This window comes from Eschscholzia californica, unplaced genomic scaffold, assembly GCF_041429995.1.
Source record: "Eschscholzia californica isolate CP2 unplaced genomic scaffold, dmEscCali1.0.p SCAF_4, whole genome shotgun sequence".
Classification (NCBI taxonomy): domain Eukaryota; kingdom Viridiplantae; phylum Streptophyta; class Magnoliopsida; order Ranunculales; family Papaveraceae; genus Eschscholzia; species Eschscholzia californica.
This window is the reverse complement of record NW_028238461.1, coordinates 38,507,968-38,522,595: the sequence shown is the minus strand read 5'-3', so window position 1 is coordinate 38,522,595 and position 14,628 is coordinate 38,507,968. Positions and strand designations below refer to the sequence as shown.

The window sequence follows — 14,628 nt, the reverse complement described above, 5'->3', positions numbered from 1 at the left end:
GAGAATCCCAAAAAACTAACAGGCACCCACCTAAGGAATTGAATGACTCTACTGACCAGCAGAGGAGTCCAGTCTCGAAAAAGTCTAAAGGCACCTCACAGAAGGGATACTCGAGAGCAAATTAACCAACTAGCAGCAATTTGAAAATTAATAGCAGAACTTAGCTAACAGATTAACAGATTAAGGAGACCTAACAGAAGCAAAAAACACCAACACAAACTAAAAAGATAACAACTTAGAAATCTAAAACAACATGTTATGATCATAACAAAAGGTACAGCAAACTAAAGATTACTACTAATTCAAGCTTGATTCTGTCTCTAAACCTAAACAACCAAGTTATCTTATATTAACTTGTTGTTTCCTTCACCTGCAAACAAAAAAACTATCCCACCGACAGAATCAAAGCTTCCTATAGAAACAAGATAACACCTAACTTAACTAACAGATAAGAACACAAAATAGACAGTTAAAAGATTAAAAACTAAAAGACTAACAACTGAGAACACTGCTTAGTTGACTGGATTGGACTGTTCCTGACCTCCTTCCTCCCTCTCTGCACCTGAGAATCCAGGAGACTAACAATGAGTCTGCAAATATGTGCCTTCTTCTTTCTTCTTGACTGTCCAATGACTCAGAAGATGTGTAGAGCCATTTAGAAGGGACAAGAGAGGACTGACCTAATGAACCTGAAGATGAGCTAGAATTTCCTCTTAACTGAACTCCACTACCCAAAGCACCTCCACCCCAATACATCTCTTTCTGTTTTTTCTTCATGTAGTTTCTAAGATCTCCTTCTTCGATCTTCACCTCAATTAAAGCATTCGACTCTTTCCTTTTCCCTCTCTGTTGAAATATTTCATGAGGAGGTGTAGGAGCTATTGAACTGGTATGAGGGTTAGCCACTTGAAAAGCACTGGAGGAAGCAGGGAGAGCTCTAGGGACTTGAGTATCCATAGGAGAGAATGCCTGCAGATTATTGGCTCTAATACAAGGAGTTTTGATTTATAATCAATCAAAATATTTCAAGGACAGTAAACAAGTTGTCATGGTTCCCTTCTCTTGCCTTGCTTGGCTCTTGTTTTGATTTTGTCGCGTTCTTCTTTCCCGTCCCTCATTTTTTTTGATTTGTTGGTAAAATGCAGAATACAAAATACTACTTAGAAATCTTCTTCAGAAAAGTTCCATCAAAGTTTGGTTTCTCCTTCATTTTAAATTTTATTCTCAAGTAAAATTGTGCTAGATAGGTTTCTAATTAATTCCTTGTAGCAACAACAAGTGCTTATAGTAGACCTAAAAATGATAATCATTAAGTTTTATTTTAAACAATTTTATTTGTATTATTTGTCAGTCTTGGAATTTGATTTTTGACCTTTTCCTGTTCTATTAGACAGATTTTCTTTTTCAGAAATTTGTGGAGGAGGATGGTGGAAGCTGAGATGGAATTGACATTGAATAAAAGTCAAGGGTATCTCAGGTAGAAACAACAAAATGCCTCTTTGTCAATTTTGTGATTTGATTTTTTGACCTTTATTTCCTCTTCTATTAGACAAATTTTTTTTTTTAGAAATTTGTGGAGGAAGGTCGTGGAAGCTGAGATGGAATTGACATTGGCTAAGAGTCAAAGGTATCTCAGGTAGCAACAACAAAATGCCTCGGACAAAGAGCATCGGCTTGATGTTATTTGTGCTTATACTGCTTTTGAAAGGCAATGGAAACTTAACGAATTTACTGAATATTGGATGCCCAAAGGTAAAAATTCTGAGATTTACACTTAAACTCTAAATCCGGATTACAGTTTTACACTTACATTTGTTGATAAAATGGTATACTGTAAGAAGCTAGAGTGGTTAATTTGGCTTTACAATAAGCTATGTCTTCTGACCAGACTATTATGCTAATTTCATGCTTGATTTATTGAGACTGCATATAGTTTTTGTTTAATATGATAAATTTCTAAGATTTATGTATTTTTTATATCGGATTTTTCCATTTATATTAGTAAAGATGAATTTAAATATGTTTTTTCTCGTGCCTTGCAGGTGATGCATTACGACAACGTGAAGAGAAATCAATAGTCATACGTTTTGTAATTGGTCAAAGGTTGTTGCCGAGCCTTCAGACTAAATTCCCTTATGTTTTATTAGTTCCATATATTAACATTAGTTCCAAATGCACTATAGTTTTGAAAAGCCCCATGACATCGATGAAGAAAATCGCACTATGAAGGACTTCTTGATCCTCACAAGTATGCTACACTGGAGGGTAGGGAGTAGCAACAGGAGTCCCTGTCAATATCGACACGGCGAACTACCACAGGCAACTAGCATTGAAATTGCACAAAAGTCGTGATCCTTTTGTAAAGAATACTAAACTTATTGTACAATTTATAGTCCAGATTATTGTAGTTGGATGTAAATATAATACGCACAGCTAGGAATGTGCATTTACGCATTTTTCTAATGATATTTTTGTTTTTTTTCTTAAATTTACACTTTACATGCATTTTTCATTATGTTCGTAGTACTCTATTATATGTCTAACGTGTAAAGTGCTTAATGAAACGCTTATACAAATTATATCTTATCTATTTCTTATTTGGTTTCAAACTCATTAGTTCAATTCAAATTTGGGACCAAAAGTTATATAAATTTTTCAACTTTAATTTCACATTTTTGTTCATTTTTCATTCATCAAAAGCATCCGTGCCTCCGGCACGGGTCATATCTAGTAATTTTACATGGCTAAGAAAATGTTTGTGTCAGATTGTTATTTTCATCTAGATAAATTTCTAAATAATCTCTCCTTGAAGCTTGTTTATAGGCAAATGTAATACCTCCAAGTTGCAAAGATTTCCCAAGGTTCTTGGTATCTCCACTTCCAACTCATTCTGTCTCAAATTAAGATAATAAAGACTTGAATTCCTAGATAGTTGCTATATGAAGATTTGCTATAAGACTTCACATAAAGCTATTTGATATTTTGCCTGACACGGACGCAAGGGACCTACTAATGACTTCGATGATTGACTTTATATATATATATATATATAGAGACTTGATTATTGACCTTACCTACACACAAGGGACCACCGACCACCTAAACATCCGTTCACGTTTTTTTTTTTTACGGTTGAAGATTCAACTATGCTTGAATATAAGGAGGATAGAATTACTTGTAATAGTCTCACATTGCTTGGTGAAGTGTCAAGAGCCGAGGTTATATGTGCGAGCTCAAACTTATTCCTTGTCGAGACCTTATGGGAGGGGTAGTGTAGCATTTGCTAAACCTAAAAACGGTAGCCATTGGGTTTGGGTCTAGGTGTCAAAAGTAGGACCATATCAATATCTGCTGAGGCATGGGCATTACATTACCCTTAGGGATTTCAACACTTCAAAACTTCTAACTTTGGTTTCCCACACAAAGCTTCAATCTCAATGGCTGATATTCTCTAAATACAATACAAAACCCCCATAAGCAAATCCTTCCTCATCTTCTTCTTCCTCTTTCGTCACATCGTTTTCCATTGGTGCAGTTTTTTAGCGAGGACCACAGAGTCCTAGTTGGTTACCATATAACTCGACTCGTTTAAACTTCGAAGTTGGGTACTTGATGGAATTTTCCCTGATGGATTATTGTATGTGACAAGTGAAGCAAAAAACCTGAAAGTTTGTTTCTTGATAAGTCAAGAGACTCTAGTAAATTCATCACGCCGATTTTGTCGGGGATTTTTCTGTAAAATGGTTCTCGGAATAGTCTTCTGGGAGTCCTCTAGATAAGTTGTTGTAAAACTGCTGAAACATCTCGGAATCGAACCTGACAAATTGTTATAAGAAAGGTCTAACAGTTGAAGTGATTTGAGATGACAGAGTTCTTTAGAAAATAGTATCACATTAAAGATAAACTCAAAAATGGACGATGGTTAAAGATGAACTCTCAATGTAAACATCAGACAACTATTTTTTCTTCAGCTTCAAACAAGTAGAGAGTTTGTATACTATATCATCCAAAATCCTAAAATAAGCATACCTCCAAGTCTTGTTCACCAATAAAACACCCCACAAACACCAAAAGCCTACCACAAATCCTAATGGTAGCCCCATATAAAACCATTTCATCTCAATCCAGTCTTCATCGTCCTCTATTGATCCTTTACCATATGGTTCTTTTTGACGTTGTCCATCTTCGTCGCATTTATTGAGTGGAAGACCACAAAGATCATGGTTTCCTTTATAGCTCAACTCGGGAAAACTTTGCAGTTGGGTACTTGACGGAATTCTCCCTGACAAGTTGTTATATGACAAGTTCAAGTAGCTTATGAAAGTTAAATTCGCCAGGGTTTGAGGAATTGAACCCGATAATCTGTTGTTCGACAAATCAAGCGATTCAAGTGAGTTTAAATGACCAATTCCCTTTGGAATTCTTCCGGTAAAACTATTATTCGCTAAGTTCAATGTTTGCATTCCGAAGAGGTACGTTAGTTCTTCGGGGATTTCGCCATATAAATGTTGGTTTCGGTGTACGGATTCTGTAGCACCCAGACCATCAAGTCGGAGAATCGGACGAGTTAGAGCGTCGAGCGGATTTGGTAGTTTCTTTGGGGTTTGGTATTGATTACTTATTTTAGTTGATTAGTGCAACTCATCGGATAGTTCTCGAAAAAAAAAATTATAGATTTTGACTGGTCACATGTAAAGATCGGACGTTGTTTGGCTATTGTTATGTATTCGTTAGTTTTCTTTGTGATCCGGTTAGAACCATATAGTTTCTTCATGGTTGGTTGTGGGAGGAAGAAGAAAGAAAAATGTTAAATCGGGGGTCATAAAATAATTGATGGGGCTTGATTGAGTGACTTATAAAGATGGTGGAAATTAATTATGAGTTATATGTAAATTGAGGGCCTAAAGGTAAATTAAATACATGGCCACCTTCCTTATCAACACATGGCACCCTCACTTTTGTAAAGCAAACCCATTTCCTTTCCTGCCTAACACGTGCCCACCATATTCCACTTAAACCCCATTTTATCATTGTAGTCGGGACACACATTTCACAACAGAACCGTGAGCAAGTGAGAAGCAAATTGGGTTTTTGGCTGTGAAGTGGTCGAGAGTTTCTTTCGTCGATTTCTTCGCGGTGGTTGGTCGGAATTCGATGAAACTTGTTCCAGGTAATTCCACTCAACTTGTTCTACATATTTATCCGTTTAGAATTTTCTATTTCGTCCGTTTTTGGTGGGTTTACGATAGTTATTTCGATAATTGTATAGTTGGGTCTAATATCTCTTGGGTTCGTAATTTAGAGCTATTTGGGATAGTTATAGTTATATTTCTTCGAATGATTTGTGTTCAGAAACATGTTTAGGAGATTGTAGACTATTTCGGGGTGTCCATATATAGACGGGTTGCTGCCGAATTATTTTATTGCTCGAATTTCATATTTGGAATAGTTTTGGAAATGAGTTGGAATAGAGATGGTTACCCGAACTTCGTCATATTTCACATAAATGGATAGGTTGAGTTATGGATTCGTGACATTGGGTTCATTTTATGATTTGATAGTTCAAGATTCATGGTATTTGGTGTGTTATATAATTTGTCAGCTTATGAAGACTCGGAAATGTAAAATAGAGTTTGTGGGAAGTTGGTTGGTTTATGTTCATTTCAGTTATTTGATGAGACGTCTCAGTGAATTGTATAGTGCCAATAGGACATTCCTAGTATAGTTTCATTCATTTTATGCATTCTTGCTCTGCAAGAGGACTCTTGACAGTTATGTAACTGTCAAATGACCGTTTTGCCCTTTCACATTTCAGTAGGACTAATGAACTGCAATAGGGAGCTCGAGGAGAAGTGGAGCTTAGTCAGGAGCACCATTGGAAGCGAAGAAGAGGTAGGATCCTATGAATCTTACTTGGAACACGGGTATTCCCCGTTTCACCATTATATATATAGTCATTTTCTTCTCTTTATGGTTCTCTAGTTCAATTTATGATATGATATGGTATGATATGAATGTAGTGGTGTGCTATATGTTATGGATGTATTTCTTTTCAAAACAAATTGGTTTTTCTGAAAAATAATCACATGGAGGCGGAATCGCTTGATCTGTGTGATCGTTTTGTGTGAATTGTAAACACGTGGTGGCGGAATCGCTTGAGCTGCGTGTATAACATGGAGGCGGAATCGCTTGATCTGTGTTACGTGTAATGGTTGTTTTACCACGGGCATTGGTTGGTCCCCTTGTTTATTTTATGTTATGGATTAGCCATGAATTATGTCAAGGGTTACACTCGGTGCGTGGCCAGCCGTTTGGTAACGACCATTCTAGTTTAGCCGGAATGGGGTCCGGAGAGGATGGGAGTTGGGGTATTCCGACCCTTGGAGTGATTAGGGGACTGACCCAATGCCATGCTTGTTTATTTATTCTACTAAACCACTGGTGTGTGTGGTTTGAATTCTGTTATGAATGATACTTACAATGTTTTCACCGAAATAAAAGAGGGTGTTTACCCGAGTTTTCTTAATAAGAAAATACTAATTCCCTGAAAGTGGACACTTGTAAAAGCTTGGCTTTAAACAGGGTTTACCCTACCTTGAGACACGAGAACGCTCTTCTCCTTTTGGTTGATGGGACCTTTAGGAGGGCTCTGTTCTTGTAGCTTTGGGAGCCTATCAGATCATTTAATATTATTATAGGTTCATGCATATGTTTGGGTATTCTTCGAATGGTCAATGAGTTACCTTGCGAGGAAGCGTCAGATCTGGCCGGAGATAGGACGCGCCTCAAGACGAGATAATTGTATCGCCGTGGGTATATGGCTCTACTAAGCGACGATACTCTTATAGTCGTCTGGGTAAGTCATGACATATTCTAAGCGTATCATTGTTTGGGTGAGATTTACTATTCGATGCGTATTGAGATCACAAGCCAGCCCGATGGGCGATGATGACGAAGGGAGAGTTACGGAAGCTCTTACCGGGGTATTACGTGGATCCATGTGTACACTGCAGTAGTCAAACGTTCGATAAGGCGCCGCCTGCCTACGCACTAACAAAGGCCGAACGGTTCTTCCTAGCCGAATAGTAGGTGACCCCGACTGAGGGCGTATTCAGTCGTGATCTTGGTAAGCTAGAAGAATTATCTTGCTATATTGCTTTGCTTCTTGTGCATAATGATATCTCTGTGTATATACATATCACTTATAACTATTGATATATCAAACTGTTGATGTGTATGGTGCGGGTAGGATGTCTAGGTATCCTACTGAGCTGACCTTCGGGTTATCTCATTCCTATTTGTTGTTGTTCAGTTGCAGGTATTGGTGACCCGGAGTGACATAGTTTACTTCGACGGCTCACATTATGTAAGATTATAATTTCTATTATATTTTCAACATAATCACAACGTTAATATTATATGTTAGAGAATAGATAGTCTATGAGTGTCTTGAATGAATAGTCCCACATTGGATGGGCTAATATTGTGACTCTCTTGTAGAGCCTATATAAAGAGCCAAAGATGTAATAGCTAAATCTAACTATCAATACAACTCTTCTCTCCCTCTCATATTTATTTTATCTTACATGGTATCAAGAGCCAGTAAACTCTAAAAGAGTTAGATCCTTGGGTTTCCGATTAACCGGCGGCGGTAGTCCGTCAATGGCTACCGTCCGCCGGAGTGTCGCCGGAGTATTACCGGAATAGTTTTCTAGTTTACTTTTTCAATCTAAATAAGTTCAATCTTTTTTTTTTTAGTAGTCAAGTTTCAAAGATTTTGAGTCTTCATGTAAGTCTTCAACAATGGTTTTCACCATTAAAGGTTGAAGGATTGAAGATCAATTTTTAACTCTTAAATCTATCTATCCCTACTTGTTAATAGTAGGAGATGAAGATCTAAAAGAGTATAAAGCAAACAACTATATTTGTTCAACTTTCATGGTGGCCTTCCTTTCAAATTCACAATGTCAAAAACCAAACTCTACTCATGAACTTCTTCTTCTTGGTGGCTGTTCTATACAAATGTTTCAAAATCTCTTCCTTTTATTATTATACTAAAAACCCCTTCTTCTAAAATCTCTGTTTGATCCATCACTCTCTCATCTCACTATTTCTATTTTTTTTTTAATTTCTCATCATCAGATGTCTAGATGTGGGTCTTCTTCAATCATTTTCCAACTTCTCTTACTACTACTTCTAATTTCATCCCAGCTCATTTCCTCCCTACTTATTCTTCTTCTTTTCCTCATCATTCATCCATAAACCAAATTTGAATCTTTGAATTTCTCTCATTTTCTTAACCTCACTGTTAAGAGACCATCTTCATCTTCTTTTCTCTTATATTACTTCATCTTCATTTTCTAAAATTTCTTTACTTTCTCTCTTGTTTTGAATGGTTCAAAGTTGCTATTTAAAACCCCTTATCTAAAACCTTCAAAGTTGCTATTTAAACACCTTCAAAGTTTCTTTACTGTTTTTCAAATGGTTTTTAAAGATGGTGATGGGAATAGTTTGTTCCAAATCTCTGTAGTGAATTATTTTTAAGAGGGACAAAGAGTACATTATTTGCTTATAGAAAACAGTAAATAAGATGATAGTGGGCGTTAATCAGTTTCATAACTTGTCTTGTGAGTTTGGATGGGTTTGAGATATGGTTTTGTTCTTGGTTTTTGATGCATTTCACTTTTCTTCCTTTCTCTCTCTTCAAAGAGCTCATGTTCGGGTGAAAGAAAGTGATGAAGAAGAAGGCCAGCTGCTTAGGGTTTCCACTTCATTTCCTTATTATGTGGGTGCTTTTAAGATTTCGGATCATAAGGGTTAAAGTTGCTGGGCTTCTCCTGTGTGCTCCTAAGAATGATGTTCTCTAGAACTACTTGGTGCTTTCAAAAAAAAAAATTTTATTTGGGAACTGTGGTGCCTATATCTTGGTGTGATGTTGTGTGTTCAAGTGTGTCTCTAAAATCTTTTTCATACTTTACCTTTCTCACTCTAAATTTCTTACAAATCTTTCTTCTTAAATCCAAATGGGCCAAGCTATTAAGCTTTTCTATTCTCTCTCAAGCCCAAATGGGCCAAGCTTTTAAGCTTCTCTCTTTCAACTATTTCTCTTTCAAGCCCAAGTGGGCCAATCTATTATGTTTTTCTCTTTTCTCTTTTCTCTTTTAAGCCCAAGTAGGCTAAGCTTTTCTCTCTTTTCATCTTTCTTTCTCATTCTCAAGTGGGCCTAGCTATCATGCTTCTTCTTTCTTGTTTAAAGCCCAAGTGGGCCAAAACTACAACTAATCTACATCTTATTTACCTCAAGCACACACATTAAAGCAACACCAACATTAGTAGTAAGAATTTGAAGCATCATCAAGGGAAGTCTATTCAAACTCATGGTCTTCCACACTTGCAAGTCCCATTAGTTTGAGGGGGAGTATTATGGAGGAAGTCTATGGAGGAACCCAAATCACCATTGATTCAAGAGAAGAACAAAAGTTGTTTTGCCTTTACGTTATTTTTGTTTTTAGATGTTATTGTAATGAGTAAGGTTTTATTGTATCAAACCATTGTACTTATCAATATCTTGATAAGTACATTGGTTTGAGGGGGAGTGTTAGAGAATAGATAGTCTATGAGTGTCTTGAATGAATAGTCCCACATTGGATGGGCTAATATTGTGACTCTCTTGTAGAGCCTATATAAAGAGCCAAAGATGTAATAGCTAAATCTAACTATCAATACAACTCTTCTCTCCCTCTCATATTTATTTTATCTTACATTATATATGTATCATCTAGAATAGTTAGGATCGTTCTCTCACTCGTTTGCGATTGTACACATGTAAATAGTATGCACATTCTCACTTTTTATTTGATGCTATTGTTATTTAGAAGTTTGTGAGATATGTATGAATGTTTGACAGGTTTTTCAGGTTTGATATGTTCAATTTATAGAGGAGACTCTGTCCAAATTCAGTCTCTTCTGTGAACTATTCATAAACATGAATTCAAATTGTTTTTCTCTTTATGAAAACTATTTTGGGTTACATATTTTCCGAGTGTATTTTCAAAAGGTTTAAACTATATTTGATTTTTCGCTGTGTTTGTTCTTGATTTGTAACCCGTGATGAGAGTTTTGGCTTGGGTTTATATTTGAAACTGGTTTGAGTTAGTATTAGACCGAGTTTCTTTTATAAACTGCCGGGCAAACCGTGATTCGGAACACGGGGCGTCACAGTTGGTATCAGAGCATGAGTACGTGCATTGGGCCGACTGGCATCAGAATATACTTCTGTGCTATAATGGGTGAGGTAACTAAAAAGAAACCAAGGCTTGATAAATTCGTAAAAGCTTCAAGATAAAATATGAAAAGATAATAATATTGTTGATTTTATTTTGTTTTATTTGAGATTTTAAGATTTTGATTTTATCTTTGCTGACTTTTATGTGCTCAGCACATCTGAGTCAGGCCTACGTGAAGGTCCCACTCAGATATCATAATGTGAGTAAGGTTCCTTTAACGGTAGGTCACTTACATTGTGATTTTGTTTGCCGAGCACATTGCCTGCAGAAGATAGTGATGACAATCAACCGAGCATTATTGAGGTACGAATTGCATTCATATTAGGCTTAGGTTCATATCATTGGTTGGTTGTGGATAGACTTCTCTGATTTTCGATACTTCGATGTACTCTGAAAAGGAATACTTGGTGAACGGTTTACATTGGTCGTTTGTTTCCTCGATTATTGTGCAAGGTGGTACAAGTGGCCGGTCAAGGATTGATAAGATGGTTTGGTATAAAGTTTTGGGGCAGGGCGGCATATTGATGTTGTGAAAGTATCAAAGACAAAAGTGTTTGAGGAGGTTAAGTGTAAGTATACAAGTTCACAAGGATCGACAATAGGAAAATGTTAAGAACTTTACGAGATGAACATTGATATATTGGTTCATTTAGGACAAGGATAGTGAACTAGTAAGCTAATCTCCATAGAAGGACAATTTGGAAATTTGCAACGACTCAAAGAAACTGAAGCAAGAAATGGTGCTAACGACCAGGTGTCCAGCGACAATAACCCAGGGTATCAGTCAAGGAATAATATGCGTGGTCAACTTATCTGATATGGATGAATTTGTGGTAAAATTTTGTGAGCCTAAGTCACTCGAGCAGGTGATTCTCATATGAAGACATTGCCAGGAGTAATTAACCTAGGTGAATCGGTAATATGAGAAATGCTATCGAGTAATGAAGAAGCTGCAGATTGAACCACTGAAGAAGTATTCTGATCATAATGGTGCGACCACAACGCTACGAAGGATTCACTAGATGAGAAGATGAGTCAGACCTTGTATTGTGGATATCGGGGTAGTTGTACATATTCCTTCGTCTATGAGCTTCGAGCAGATCATTCACAGAGTTGAGGTTGACCTTGATCGATTTGTTTCTAACCAATAATGTCTGTTATCCAGAACAGATGATTCGTAGTCGAATCTTGCTATCGATTTAAGATCGGAAAGAGGAATTGTATCCTTCTGTGTTTACTGATTTATTACTTTAAAAATCAACACACTTCTGATTTGGAAAATCAGAATGTCTTTGATTAAGAAATCAGATAGACTAAAAAGAAAAAGAAAATCGGAGGATTAGAAGAAGAATAATTTTTTTAATCGAGGCGAGGTATTCCTCTTTCCTTAAGACAATTGACGCCCTGTATAGTACCAAACAGTTACCGGCGTTTGTCTCCCAGGATACAACGATTAACCTTTCGATTCAATGGTACTTCGAATCAGAAAGCAGTCGAACTTGAAAGTATACTAACCTCTGACTTAATGCAAATGGACCAAACTTCTTGCTTATGAAACTCCTTGAAAACTCTTCTAAATCTTTCTCTTATATACTCTAATATGATCTTCTAACAATGCTTGACACTCTGGAAAAAACGGATTGAAATTTGGAGTTGATTTGGGTCCTATAAATAGGTTTCGAATAGATGCATTCATAAGGGACACTTCTGTTGGGTTTTAGGGACGCATCTGTTGGAAAGTAAAGTGACGGGTCACTTCTTTAGCAACGGACGTGTCGGCTGGGATTTGGGCCGTCTGATCTGGACGTGTCCTCTTTGCGTAAATAGCCCCCAAACCAACTTTTCCTTATTGCGATTTAGTCCTTAAATCAACTAAAAATCGATCAAACTTTAAACTTGAATATCTCATTCATCCGGAATCGGATTTGAGTGATTCTTGAGTCTAAACTTAAGAGCTCGACGAGACGAACGCAATGGTGTGCTTCGTTTCTGAGTTTGACGACTTGAACCGATCCAAAATCGGCTCCGATTCCAACAATCCCCCACATGAATGAATATTCGAGATTTCCTATCATGCAGACTTACTAGACTGACACACTGACACTGACAGAGGTTAGAGGCGGAATTTCGCTGCATCGGGATAGATAGCTTGCGGCTTTGAATCTTCCGTAGTGAGTAGCCATCGGGTTTACAAAGACCTTAGTGAACTATGTCTTGAACTGGGTCCCATGAGTTGTAAACCAACGAGTAACTATCACACAGCTAGTTCCTTACTTTCAAAAGTTCTCGGTTGTGTTCATTTCGGCCCTGAACAACCTGGTTTTCATGTGTGCTCTAGAGAAGTCGGCCATTACGACCTTCTCATAGAACCGGCATCAGTTCGCACACATATAGGTTATCCGTAATAAGGTATTCTGCTATACCTCACGTTAGACTCAAGTTCTAAGTTTTCGGATTCATTAAAAGCTTAACGCTTAACCTCTCATTGCAGACAACACTGATGTCATCCTAGGAATGGGTAAGAGATAAATCTCTTTCAGTGTTCCGTTCGAGTCAGTATATAACTTCAGTTTTCCCGTTGAACCTACATCTTGGGATCTCCAGTCACATAGGTTGGGTTTCCGTTATGACTTTACTCATTTACTTTAGGCAAAAGTCCCATTCCCCTTGATGAAGCAATTACTAACTCTCTAGGTAACCCTTTTGTAAATGGATCCGCTAGGTTATCCTTAGATTTGACATAATCTACTGTTATGACTCCTTCTGAGAGTAATTGCTTTACGGTGTTATGTCGTCGACGAATATGTCGTGACTTACCGTTATACATTTTACTATGTGCTCTTGCAATAGCTGCCTGATTATCGCAGTGTATTTTTATTGCAGGCACCGGCTTAGTCCATATAGGAATGTCCTCCAGGAAGTGTCGCAGCCACTCTGCCTCTTCTCCTACTTTATCCAGAGCAATGAATTCGGAATCCATTGTCGATCGAGCTATGCATGTTTGCTTTGAGGATTTCCATGATATGGCCGCCCCACCCAGTGTGAATATGTATCCACTAGTTGACTTGGTATCATCAGTATCTGAGATCCAGTTGGCATCCGCATATCCCTCTAATACTTCTGGATATTTGGTATATAATAGCCCATACTCTTTAGTCTGTCTCAAATACCTGAGTACCCTTACTATCGCCGTCCAATGTTCTTTACTTGGATTGCTAGTAAACCTACTCAATTTGCTAACAGAATAGGCTATGTCTGGACGTGTATAATTCATCAAGTACATCACACTTCCGATAATCTGTGAGTACCTTAGCTGGTTTACTCCTTGACCACGATTTTTCATCAAATGCACGGTCGGATCTATCGGCGTCCAAGCTAAACTCATATCATTCTTGCTGAATTTTCCTAGAATTTTCTCAACGTAGTGAGTCTGAGATAATTTTATCCCAGAAGAGCTTCTAGATATTTTTATTCCGAGAATGACTTCAGCCCTACCTAAGTCTTTCATGTCGAAATTCTTCGACAACATTTGCTTAGTTGTTTTTATGACATCTATATTATCTCCCATAATAAGCATGTCATCTACGTACAGACATAGGATTACACATCCTTTAGCAGTGACCTTAGTGTAGACGCACTTGTCACATTCATTTATTTTGAACCCATTTGATAACATTGCTTGATCAAATTTCAATTGCCACTGCTTAGGAGTCTGCTTTAAACCATAAAGCGACTTTACTAACTTACACACTCTCTTCTCTTGGCCGGGTACCATAAACCCTTCTGGTTGAGTCATATAGATCTCTTCTTCCAGTTGTCCATTTAAGAAAGCTGTCTTTACATCCATCTGATGTATTTCTAGATTGTGGATAGATGCTATCGCAATTAGCAATCTTATTGACGTGATTCGAGTAACAGGAGAGTAAGTGTCGAAATAATCTAGACCTTCTCTCTGCCTGAATCCTTGAGCCACAAGTCTGGCTTTGTATTTGTCGATTGATCCATCTGTCTTCAATTTCCTTTTGAAGATCCATTTGCAACCAAATGGTTTGCAACCTATCGGGAGATCTACTAACTCCCATGTATGGTTATTCATGATGGACTCGATCTCATTATTCACTGCCTCTTTCCAAAAAGGAGCTTCTGGAGTTGACATAGCTTCTTTGTATGTCTGAGGCTCACTTTCTAACATATAAGTTAGAAAATCAGGACCAAAGGTTTTTTCTACCCTTGCCCTTTTACTCTTTCGAGGCTCTTCCGACTTGTCCTCTACTAGATTTTTATCTCTTTCAGAGATTTCTGTATTTTCTTCATTTCTGACTCTCTTTAGAGATTTTTCCTC

The 14,628-nt window shown here is 37.4% G+C and overlaps 1 long non-coding RNA gene across 1 annotated transcript; it reads left to right on the top strand.

Moving 5' to 3' along the window:
- The first annotated feature begins 5,038 nt into the window (after positions 1–5,038).
- LOC147544537 (uncharacterized) lies at positions 5,039–9,745 on the top strand. Its single transcript, XR_015223940.1, has 3 exons — positions 5,039–5,170; positions 5,816–5,892; positions 7,313–9,745. It is a non-coding gene; the product is annotated as an uncharacterized LOC147544537 (long non-coding RNA).
- The last annotated feature ends 4,883 nt before the right edge of the window (positions 9,746–14,628 follow it).